Source organism: Peromyscus leucopus, chromosome 2 (assembly GCF_004664715.2).
Source record: "Peromyscus leucopus breed LL Stock chromosome 2, UCI_PerLeu_2.1, whole genome shotgun sequence".
In the NCBI taxonomy this organism is placed as follows: Eukaryota; Metazoa; Chordata; class Mammalia; order Rodentia; family Cricetidae; genus Peromyscus; species Peromyscus leucopus.
In genome coordinates, this window is record NC_051064.1 from 136277191 (window position 1) to 136287540 (window position 10350).

General features: G+C 49.4%; 1 protein-coding gene across 3 annotated transcripts in view; it reads right to left on the minus strand.

Annotated features, from left to right (window-relative positions):
- LOC114697152 (non-compact myelin associated protein) overlaps window positions 1-10309 on the minus strand; it is a 30551-nt gene extending 20242 nt beyond the window's left edge. The window contains exon 1 of one of the 3 annotated variants that reach the window (XM_037203065.1): window positions 10248-10309. The gene's annotated coding sequence lies outside the window, so the exon portion shown is untranslated. The remainder of the gene's footprint in view (window positions 1-10247) is intronic. The other 2 variants (XM_037203064.1, XM_037203066.1) reach the window with 2 other exon arrangements.
- Window positions 10310-10350: the final 41 nt, after the last annotated feature.

The window sequence follows — 10350 nt, forward strand, 5'->3', positions numbered from 1 at the left end:
TCCTCCCTCTCCTGCTCCCCCCTCTCCTGCCCCCCCTCTCCTGCCCTCCTCTCTTGCTCCCCGTCTCCTGCTCCCCCTGCCTTCTGCTCCCCATCTCCTGCCCCCCCCCCGCTCCTGCTCCCCCCTCTCCTGCTTCTCCGCCACCCATCACCCACACACACCACAAGTGGACTCTTTCAGAATGTTTGGTTTTCCCAGCAGGGTGTCATCCGTCTCCTGAGTGTCCTGTCTTCTGTCCTCCATATCCTGGTGTGTGGTGAGAAGGACAGTTTCGGAATTGGTCCTGGGTTTGAATTCTGGTCTAGCTATGACCTCCCTAAACCCCTCCATTACCACCAGTTGGCTTGTGCCTTGTCATCAGAGATAACTCTTAATAACAAGTGGCAATGGCTTAGCCTTAGCGTGGACACCAGGCCCAGGAGGAGTCTCACCTCCTAAGTCATTTAGCCAGGTGCACTGACCCCTAGTGGCCCAGCCACGGGGACCGAAGAAGTCCTGGACTCTCACTCTAGTTAGGAGCCAGTCTCCCCAGGGACTTGTCTTCACCTCTCCCAAGTCCCCTCCTGCAGCAGCTGGCACATGGGCATGCCAGGTCTGGCTACCCTGTGTCCTCCGTGCTCTCAGAGAACAAACGTGCCTCAGTCATCACCACCTTGCAGCACCCGGCCCGGAGCTGCCTTTTGGAAGGCCCTGGAAGGCGTAAAGGAGGGGAAGCCTGCAGGTGTACCAGCTGTCTGAGAGCCGAGCCTCGTGGAGGCACACAGAGGGACTTGCTCTGACAACGGCGAGTCCCCGAGGTCAGGCGACAGCCACCGGTGCCTCTGTCACTTGGTGTAGAAGAGGGACCTCACAGCTTCAACCCCGATGCTGGCCATGGCAGCATGCACATGTCTTTAATTTCAGCCCTCGGGAGGCAGAGGCAGGTGGATCTCTGTGAGTTCCAGGCCAGCCTGGTCTACATATCAAGTTCCAGGACAGCCAGAGCTACACAGTGAAACCCTTGTCTCAGAAACAAAAAACAAAACAGGACACTGGACCTGGGTGTGGTGGTTCATGATCTTAATCCCAGCACTTGCAGATTGGAGGCAGGAGGATCAGAAGTTCAAAGCCAGCCTCAGCTACATAGTGAGTTTGAGGTCTTGTCTCAAAAAGTCAGGCTCCAGGAGCTGGAAAGATGGCCCAGTGGGTAAGGATACTTGCCTACAATCCTGACAACCTGAGTCCAATCCCCAGAACCCACAAGATAGAAGGAGAGAACCAACTCCCCACATGTGTGCCATGCCGTACAGACCCCTCCAAAATAAACAAATGTAATAAAACATATGAACAAAACCACACCAAAAGGGGGGCCCAAGCATTGTCCCAATTCAACAGTCACACAGATGGCACTAGTTAAGTGGGTCACACAACAAAGCCAAAAGTCAGGAATCTGGGGAAGGGACAGGCAGGGAGGAGGGCAGGTTGAAAGGGGTGAGAGAGAGAGAAGACAGAGAAAGAGAAGAAGGGATGGGAAAGAGATGGGGGTGGGCAGGAAAGAGCAACCAGGATGTATTATACATTAGTATGAAATTGTACGGAACTAATTTAATCCAGCAAAGGAAACCAGCATCCTGCACTGGGAAGCCAGCCCAGTCAGTGAAGGTCTTGCCTGAGTTCAGACCCTGGAACCCACGTAAAACCATGCATGGGCAGTGGTGGTGCACACCTTTAATGCCAGCACTCAGGAGGCAGAGGCAGGGGGATCTCTGTGAGTTTGAGGCCAGCCAGGTATACAGAGCAAGTTTCGGGACAGCCAGAGCTACACAGAGAAACTATCTCAACAAACAAACAAAACAAATAAAAAGCCATGCATGGTGCTGGCCTTAGTCCCAGCCCTGGGGAAGAGATAGGGAATCTCTGGACCTCGCTTGGCCAGCCAGCCTAGCCTAACTGGTGAGTTCCAGGGCAATGGAGGATGCATGGTGGTGTGTACCTGTTATCTTAGCACTCAGGTGTTGTAGAATATTTAACTAGGCAAAGATGTGTTACATTGTTTATGTTGCATAATATTGATTTAACTATGCAAAGGTGTGTTACTTTATTTTTTTTTTTTCAAGACAGGGTTTTTCTGTGCAGCTTTGCGCCTTTCCTGGATCTCACTCTGTAGACCAGGCTGGCCTCGAACTAACAAAGATCCACCAGCCTCTGCCTCCCAAGTGCTGGGATAAAAGGCGTGCGCCACCGCCACCCGGCATGTTACATTTATTTATGTTGCATTTGTTTAATGATGTAAAGATGTGTTGCTTTGCCTGCCTCAGGCACCTGATTGGTCTAATAAAAATCTGAACAGCCAATAGCTAGGCAGAAGATGGATAGGCAGGGTTGGTGGGCAGAGAGAATAAGAGGAGAAATCTAGACTAGGAAAGTAATGAGGGAGAAAAAGAGGAAGATGCCCAGGGCCAGACAGACAGACACAGAGTAGGACATGAAGAGTGAAAGAAATGTAAGAAGCCCCAACGCAGAACATAAATGAAGAGAAACTGGTTAAATTATTATTGTTATTATTATTATTTGGTTTTTTCGAGATAGGGTTTCTCTGTGTAGTTTTGATGCCTGTCCTGGTTCTCGCTTTGTAGACCAGGCTGGCCTCAAACTCACAGAGATCCGCCTGGCTCTGCCTCCCAAGTGCTGGGATCAAAGGCGTGCGCCACTGCCGCCTGACGAAACAGGTTAAATTATAAGAGCTAGTGGGACAAGCCTAAGCTAAGGCCGAGCATTCATAACTAATAATAGGTCTCTGTGTCTTGATTTGGGAGCTGGCTGGTGGCCCCAAAGAAAGCCTGCTACACTCAGGAGGCAGAGGCAGGAGGATTACAAGTTCAAGGTCATCCTTGGCTACATGGCCAGCCTGGGCTACATAAAACTTCGTCTTAAAAAAGGAAAGAAAAAGACAAGTGCTTTGGCGACCTCGGTGAGGTAGCAACCAGGCTCAGAACCAGCACAGAACAGCTTAGGCGTCCCTGGATGGAACGCAGCCGTAGCATGCCCTTGGCTTAACTGTTCCTGCAGCCTGCCGTTCCTGCTTGATGGGTTAGGCTGCCAGGCTCCCAGGTTGGCCCGTTCTCAGCGATTATGGAGCATCTTGACATTCCAATATTTAGAAGAACTCCTGAACGCCAGAGGAACTCAAGTTCAAGGTCCCCATGGACTGTGTTGTGAGACCCAGTCTCTAACAAAACTAAACAAAGGTCTGTGTGTAGCCCAGTTGGCAGAGTGCCTGCCTAGCACCGCTCAGGTCAGGCATGGCAGCATGCACCTGTAACCCCAGCACCCTGGAGGCAGAAGCAGGAAGAGCCTGTCTCAAACAAAACTAAACACCCTCGACCCTAGAGTGCAGGACGCTGCCTCTACCCTGGCTCCCCACACTTTGCAGTGTGATCATGGGGTTTGTTTCTTTTCATAGTTAGCTATTTCCTCCCGAATAGTCTCTATGGGTCTTTGTGTGTTCTACCTTCTGAGGCTTTATTTATTTGCCTAGGAATGCTTTTATGGTGAGTTCATGTTTAAATGGCTGTTTGGCTGGCTGTACGGCCCTGGATAGAACAGTTCTTTTCTTTCAATTCCGAGGACACCTCCACCTCCACTTCCCTTATCAGGCGAGTGATCTGCTGCTCTCCGTTTTGTTCTTAGCCTTTTACTTTTTAAAAAGAAAACTTCTATGCTACGTGTACGTGTGTTTGTTTGCACACATGTCTATGCAGCTCCTGCATGTCTGGTGCCCATGGAGTCCAGAAGAGGACTTGGATCCCCTGGAACTGGAGTTAGACAGTTGTGAGCTGCCATGTGGGTGCTGGGACTTCTGGAAGAGCAGTCAGTGCTCTTAGCCGCTGAGCCGTCTCTCCAGCCTGCCTGTCCCGTTTTCAATCTCAGCTTCACCGTGATATCCGTGTCCATCATTCTGAGACCTTTCAGTCTATGCTCATGTACTCTCCTGTCATTGGGAATATTAAACCTCCATTATTTTCTCAGTGATTTCCTTGTTAACTTTTTCTTTGGGTTTCTTTCTTTTCTTTGTTCCCTTCTTTTTTGGACAGGTTCTAACCTAGCCCAGGCTGGCCTTGACCTCTATGTACCTGAGGGTGACCTTGACCTTGGACTTCTGATTTTCCTGCCTCCGCCTCCCAAGTACTGGGATGACAGATGTGCACCACGATGCCCAGCCCTTCCACTCGCCTGTGTGAGGACATGCTGTCCATCTCCTTTAGTGACTGTGCTTTGCCTGTGGCTCGACTGTCTGTCTTTCCTTCAGAGAAGTCATACTTCTCAGCTGCTGTTGTGATCTGGGTCCGAAATGTCCCCACTTTAGTTACTATTCTATAGCATGAGCAGACACCATGACCAAGGCAACTTATAGAAAATGCATTTAATTGGGGGCGTGCTTGCAGTTTCAGAGGCTGAGTCATGACCATCATGGTGGAGAACGTGGTGGCATGCAGGGCAGCATGATGCTGGAGCAGGAGCTTATATCCTGATCTGCAGGCAGCGGGGGGGGGGGAGTGGGGGGGAGGGAGAAGGGGAGAGGAAAGAGAGAGAGAGAGAGAGAGAGAGAGAGAGAGAGAGAGAGAGAGAACCTGGCATGGGATTTTGAAACCCCAAAGCCCACCCCCAGTGACACACCTACTCCAACAAGACCACACCTCCTAATCCTTCCCAAACAGTTCCACCAACTGGGGACCAAACATTCAAACACATGAGCCTATGGGGGCCGTTCTCATTCAAGCCACCAGTCCCCAATAAGCTCATGTGTTTGAACACTTGGTGCCCAGCTCTGGGACTGTTTTGGCAGGCTGTAGAACCTTTGAGTGTGTGGGGGTTCCAGCTGGTGACAGTGAGTCTCTAGGGTGGCCCTTGAACTGGTTCTGAGTGACCCACTCCTCAAGCCTCTGCCACCACAGATGGAGCCACAGTACCCTCCCCACCGCTAAGTAGCTTCCCTACCTTCCGTTCCCCCCTTAAGATTTAAGTTTCCACTGGCAGAGGTGGGGCTTCATTGAAGCCGGTAAAGAAGAGCTAATTCTTCCTAGACGAAGAAATAGAATCTAAATTTGACCTCTGGTTCTGGCATTCTAGACTACACAAGAAACATTACACACTATTGCCTCCTTTTAAGAGTTAATCCAGGGGCTGGAGAGACGGCTCAAGGGTGAAGGCACTGGCTGCTCTTCCAGAGGACCCGGGTTCAATGCCCAGCACCCACATGGCAGCTCACAGCTGTCTGGAACTCCAGTTCCAAAGGATCTGGCACCCTCACAGAGACAAATATGCAGACAAAACACCAATGCACAGAAAAGAAAATGAATAATAAATCTTAAAAAAAAAAAAGTTAATCCAGCCAGACCTGTCAATCATCTGGCTAGGAGTCCCTCCCCCAGGAATGCGGAAGATGGACTAAGGAGATGAGAGGACCAATTGTGCCTTAGTGAGACGGATTATTACTCCCCTCCCTCTGTACAGACACTTGCAGAGCCTGGTTGGAACTTTCCCTTTCCCATTTTTATTTCAGCTTTTCTGTCCAAAGCTTAAGCATGTTCTCCCCACCACTCTGGGCTCCCTCACTTTTCTCTGAAGTCTCCCTCTCCCCTTGCTTCGTGTGGCAGCTGCTGAGAGTCATAGTTTGTCTGCTCTGTCGTTGGTTTCTCAAATGCTAACAAAATTGACCTCCAGCTTCCTTCCAAGTTCATTTTTAAATTTATTTGTTTATTTGGATTTTCAAGACAGGGTTTCTCTGTGTAATTCAATTCTTTTATTAACTAGACTCAACACCCACAAAGGGAACCCTTGGTTTCCCCCCGTGGAGCACCACCATGGTGGACTGTAGTCCTTTGAACTGTGAGCCCAGAAGAGCCTCTTGTCTCTGTCACAGCCACCGGAAAAGTAACTAACCTGGCGTGAATTTGGGCAGGTGGGTCCAGGTTCTCGGATGTGTGAGCTACTGCCTGGTAATGGCCTTGAGGGAGTGACCAAGGGGCAAGAGAGGGACAAGGCTGTCCCAGGGCAGAGCCACACAAGAATCCTTGGCCACTCTGACTGGCGGATGCTCTGTGAGGTGTGACTGTCAGCCTACACCTGTGAGTTCCCAGACAGGAGCAAGCTTGGCGGTAGACCTCTTTGTGGAGACTCTGAAGTGAGGTGGGGGTGGGGGTAGGATGCAGCGTGCTTGAGAGTTTGCTTTTTTTTTTTTTTTTTTAAGAGGGTCTCATGTTGTCCAGGCTGACCTAGATCTTACCATCCTCCCACTTCGGCGGCCTGAGTGTTGGGGTTGTGCACCATGCTTGAGTTGGTCTTGTCTGTTTTCGTCAACTCCTCACCAACCCCCCCCCCCCAGCTTTCAGATGCCCAGATCTTTACCTTTTAATGGCAGCTGCCAGTTTCTGCATAGAAGAAGCAGATGGCGTTTGGCCCAAGACAAGGGCAGAGACCTAAGCAGGCGACCTTCCCCAGCCCTGGACAGTGGAAGGTGTGTCCAGGTTAGGTATGTGTGCAGTCGTCACACACTGAAAGCTTCTGCAGTCAGCCTTCTGGGTCTGCAGGGTTCATGTGCCTGGGCTCAGCAGGGCACGGTTGAATATATTCAGAAACTGGCTGGCTGGCTGGCTGGCTCATGGGGTAGAGGTGCCCGCTGCCAAGCCTGATGACCCGAGTTCAAGGCCTGGGACCCACATGATAGTGAGAGAGAACCAACTCTCAAAAGTTGTCCTCTGACCTCCACATGAGTGCCCTGGCATCCTTCCCTCCCTGTACCCCTGTACAAAGAAACACATTGAAAAACTCTGCATCTGGTTCTTATTCCCTAAAACAATAGTCTTAAAATTGCTTACACTGCCTTAGGTGTCTTAAGCTTCAGCAGTAATACAGAGATGGCTTAAAAAAAGGAGGAAATTAAAAAAAAAAAAAAAAAAAGCCAGGCAGTGGTGGCACATTCCTTTAATTCCAGCACTCAGGAGGCAGAGCCAGGAGGATCTCTGTGAGTTCAAGGCCAGCCTGGGTTATAGAGTGAGTTCTAAGAAAGGCTCCAAAGTACACAGAGAAACCCTGTCTCAAAAAACAAAAGAAACCTACAAAAGACCACCACCACCACCAACAACAACAACAACAAAAAATCTGGAGGCAGTGTGCCCTAACAGTTGTCATAGCAGGCCTCAGATACAAGGCTCTCCAAAGAGGATGCTGATATTAAGTGATTGCTGTGGACATTATCATCTCTGATTAATGAGTCAGGGAATGGTAGTTCAGAGACAGGAGGTTTGAACCAGACACAGATGCAAGGGTCCAGCATGGGGTGAAGTCCCTGCTGGCTTCCCCACCCCAGTTCTGGCACAAGACCAGGTGGATTTCTAGAGCCTGGATTCCCAAAGTGCTGTGATCTTTTTTTTTTTTTTTTTTTTTTTTTTTTTTTTTTTTTTTTTCCTTTCCCGAGACAGGGTTTCTCTGTGTATCTTAGTGCCTTTCCTGGAACTCACTCTGTAGCCCAGGCTGGCCTCGAACTCACAGAAATCTGCCTGCCTCTGCCTCCCGAGTGCTGGGATTAAAGGTGTGTGCCACCACCGCCTGGCTAAAAAGACAACTATTAACCTCAAATATTTTACATTGGTATGGGTTTTGGTATATTGATACAGATTTAGAGCTACTTTTGCTATACTCTATTAGTTTCTACTCTTGTTTGGGGCATTATACTTATGCAGCTTATTTTAAAATGTGATGTATAATTAAGAAATCCAGATCCATAGTTAGTCATCTGTAATAATCAAACTTGTAGATCAATAGATGGTCTTCAAACATTCAAAGACCTATAGAATATGGCATTTAAGATGTCTAACAACCTAAGGCTTTTCATGACAGTGAGACAGGTGTGCTCCTGGCAATACCAATCTACTTCATAAAAGGATCATGGGCATCAAAGAACCTCCATATGGAGTTTGCTTTCCTTGTGGCAAAGCCAGCCATCTGGGCAAGAAACTGCCCTTGCCTTGGCTGCTGACAGAATGCTGTACAAACTGGACAAGCAGGACACACAGGAAAATGACTGCTGAACTTTGCCAAGACTAGATGGGACAGTCCTTCAAAATCCCTGCATCAGAGAAGAGTCTGCCAGATATTCTAGGCCTGTAGGCTGAATGAAGATGGATGCTCTAATGTTGCAGAGGAACCTTGAGTGACTGTTCAGGCAGCCAGCTGTCTGTCATTTCTATAGTTTTGAAGTGTCTTGCATTGCACTTTCTGTTGACTCAGGTAATATATCCTTCTGGGACCTTTAATGGAGTTGAAGACTAATTTAAATATGAACATACTTATAGTTTTTCCTTAGTTATGATAGAAGGTAAATTGAGTATAAAACTTTGGACTCACCAAGATAGGAGAGATAATGGAGTATTTTCTCTGAATTTGCCAAATGCAAATAGACTGGACATTGTGAATATAATCCTTACCTGATAATTGTTCTTATTGTATATAGTTTTACTATATTAGAGTTAAAACCTTCCCTTTTTATTTAGACAGTACCTGATAATTGTTCTTATTGTATATAGTTTTACTGTGTTAGAGTTAAAACCTTTCTTTTTTATTTAGACAAAAAGGTGGGAATGTGGAATAATCTTTTTGTACATACACTGTAAAGATGTGTCTTTGCTAAGGCACCTTCTGATTGGTTTAATAAAGAGCTGAATGGCCAATAGCTAGGCTGGAAGAGGTTTGGCAGGACTTCTGGACAGAGAGAGAAGGAGAGGAGATGAATCTAGGTGCAGGAGAGACACCAGAGGACACGGAGAGGAAACAGGACGTGCAGGGGGGGAAGGTAACAGCCACGAGTCATGCAGCAGTGCGTAGATGAATAGAAATAGTTAATTTAAGTTATAAGAGCAAGTGGAACAAGCCTAAGCTATCGGCTGAGCTTTCAAAATTAATAATAAGTCTCTGTGTTGTTTTTTTTGTGAGCTGGCAGCCCAAAGAAAAATCTGCTAACACATTGAACTTGGCTTTGGGGGGGGGGGGGCGGGCCGTGTCTTCCTGCTTCTGTGGATAGCTGCACCCCCTCCAATCTCAATTCTCCATTTCAGATCTTTCTTCTTTCATAGTTTTAGTCAACTCAGAGTGAAGGAAGCCCAGCACAATGACCTGGAGTTTGCCAGGACAGTAAAGGCCCAGGATACTGCTCAGAGCTGTTAACACACAATCCTGTCTCCAGCCTGAGCTACAGTTCGTGGGATGTGAGTCCAGAGATGGACAAGGGAACTAGGTGTTAAGGCAATCGTGATGACCACAGAGACCAAGCGATCCTATCTTCAAGCCCATCTCACCTGGGCCTGCTCACCACACACACCAGGAGGTAGCTGGCTCCACCCCATGCAGCCACCTCAGGCACTGTGTTTACTGGGAACCCAGCCCCTATCGGGAACTGCTGAGACAGTGGTGAACCAGACACAGTTCCTGTCCCCAAGAAGCCGGTCTGATAGAAATTAATAGCTTACGTAAAACCATGACTTAATTTGTCAAAGAGATTGTTTCACTTAGGTACAGGAACCCGAACTGCACAGAAAAGACAGGGCTCAGGCGGCACGCAGCCCGGAGCAGGCAGGGACTCCGACTGAGAAGCACTCAGGCTTCATTGCTCTTTTCGCAGCTCCTCAAGTCCCTCAAACCCTCTTGCAAGAAGACTCTTCCTCAGTTCCCAATCCAGCCCCATTGGAGGCAGGAATCACAGACATCTCCTTCCACCTTAAAGAACCCAGACTGGAACCTCCCCCAATCCAGGAGCGGCTTGTTCAACATCTTGCTTATTGACTTTGCTAGAAGCCCGGGCCCCTCCCCCGGGTCTTGGTCTCTTTGGACAGCAGAGATCTTGAGGCCTCTGAAGGGGCACCCTCTCCAGGATGCTCAATTCAAAGACCAGGCGAACTTAGGACCTGAGTGGGGGGCCAAGCATCCTTCTACCTCCTCAAGACTTTCCCCCCCAGGAGTCATGGTCACTCTCGGTGACTTCGCGAGAGGGGACAAGGAAACCACCAGCTTTCCGCGTGCCTGAGATGTCACCCCGAATGCAGACTAGGGTCTGCAGACATCCGGGAGATGCTGCTGACCTTTCGGCTACTCGTTCCAGCTACTTGGCTAGGCGCGCCAAGCTGGGGAACCCCCGGGCGGCCCCGAGAGCTATCCTCTGCGGGCCTGAGCCCCTGCACGCTATCCTCCCGCACCCCCGAGTCCCGCGCCCCTACCTGTTTGGCACGCCCGCTCCGCCTCCCGCCGACCGCGCTCCCCGACTCCGTGGCCGCCCCGGTCGCCTCTGGGTCCCGCCCCATCCCGTCCCGCCCCGCCCAG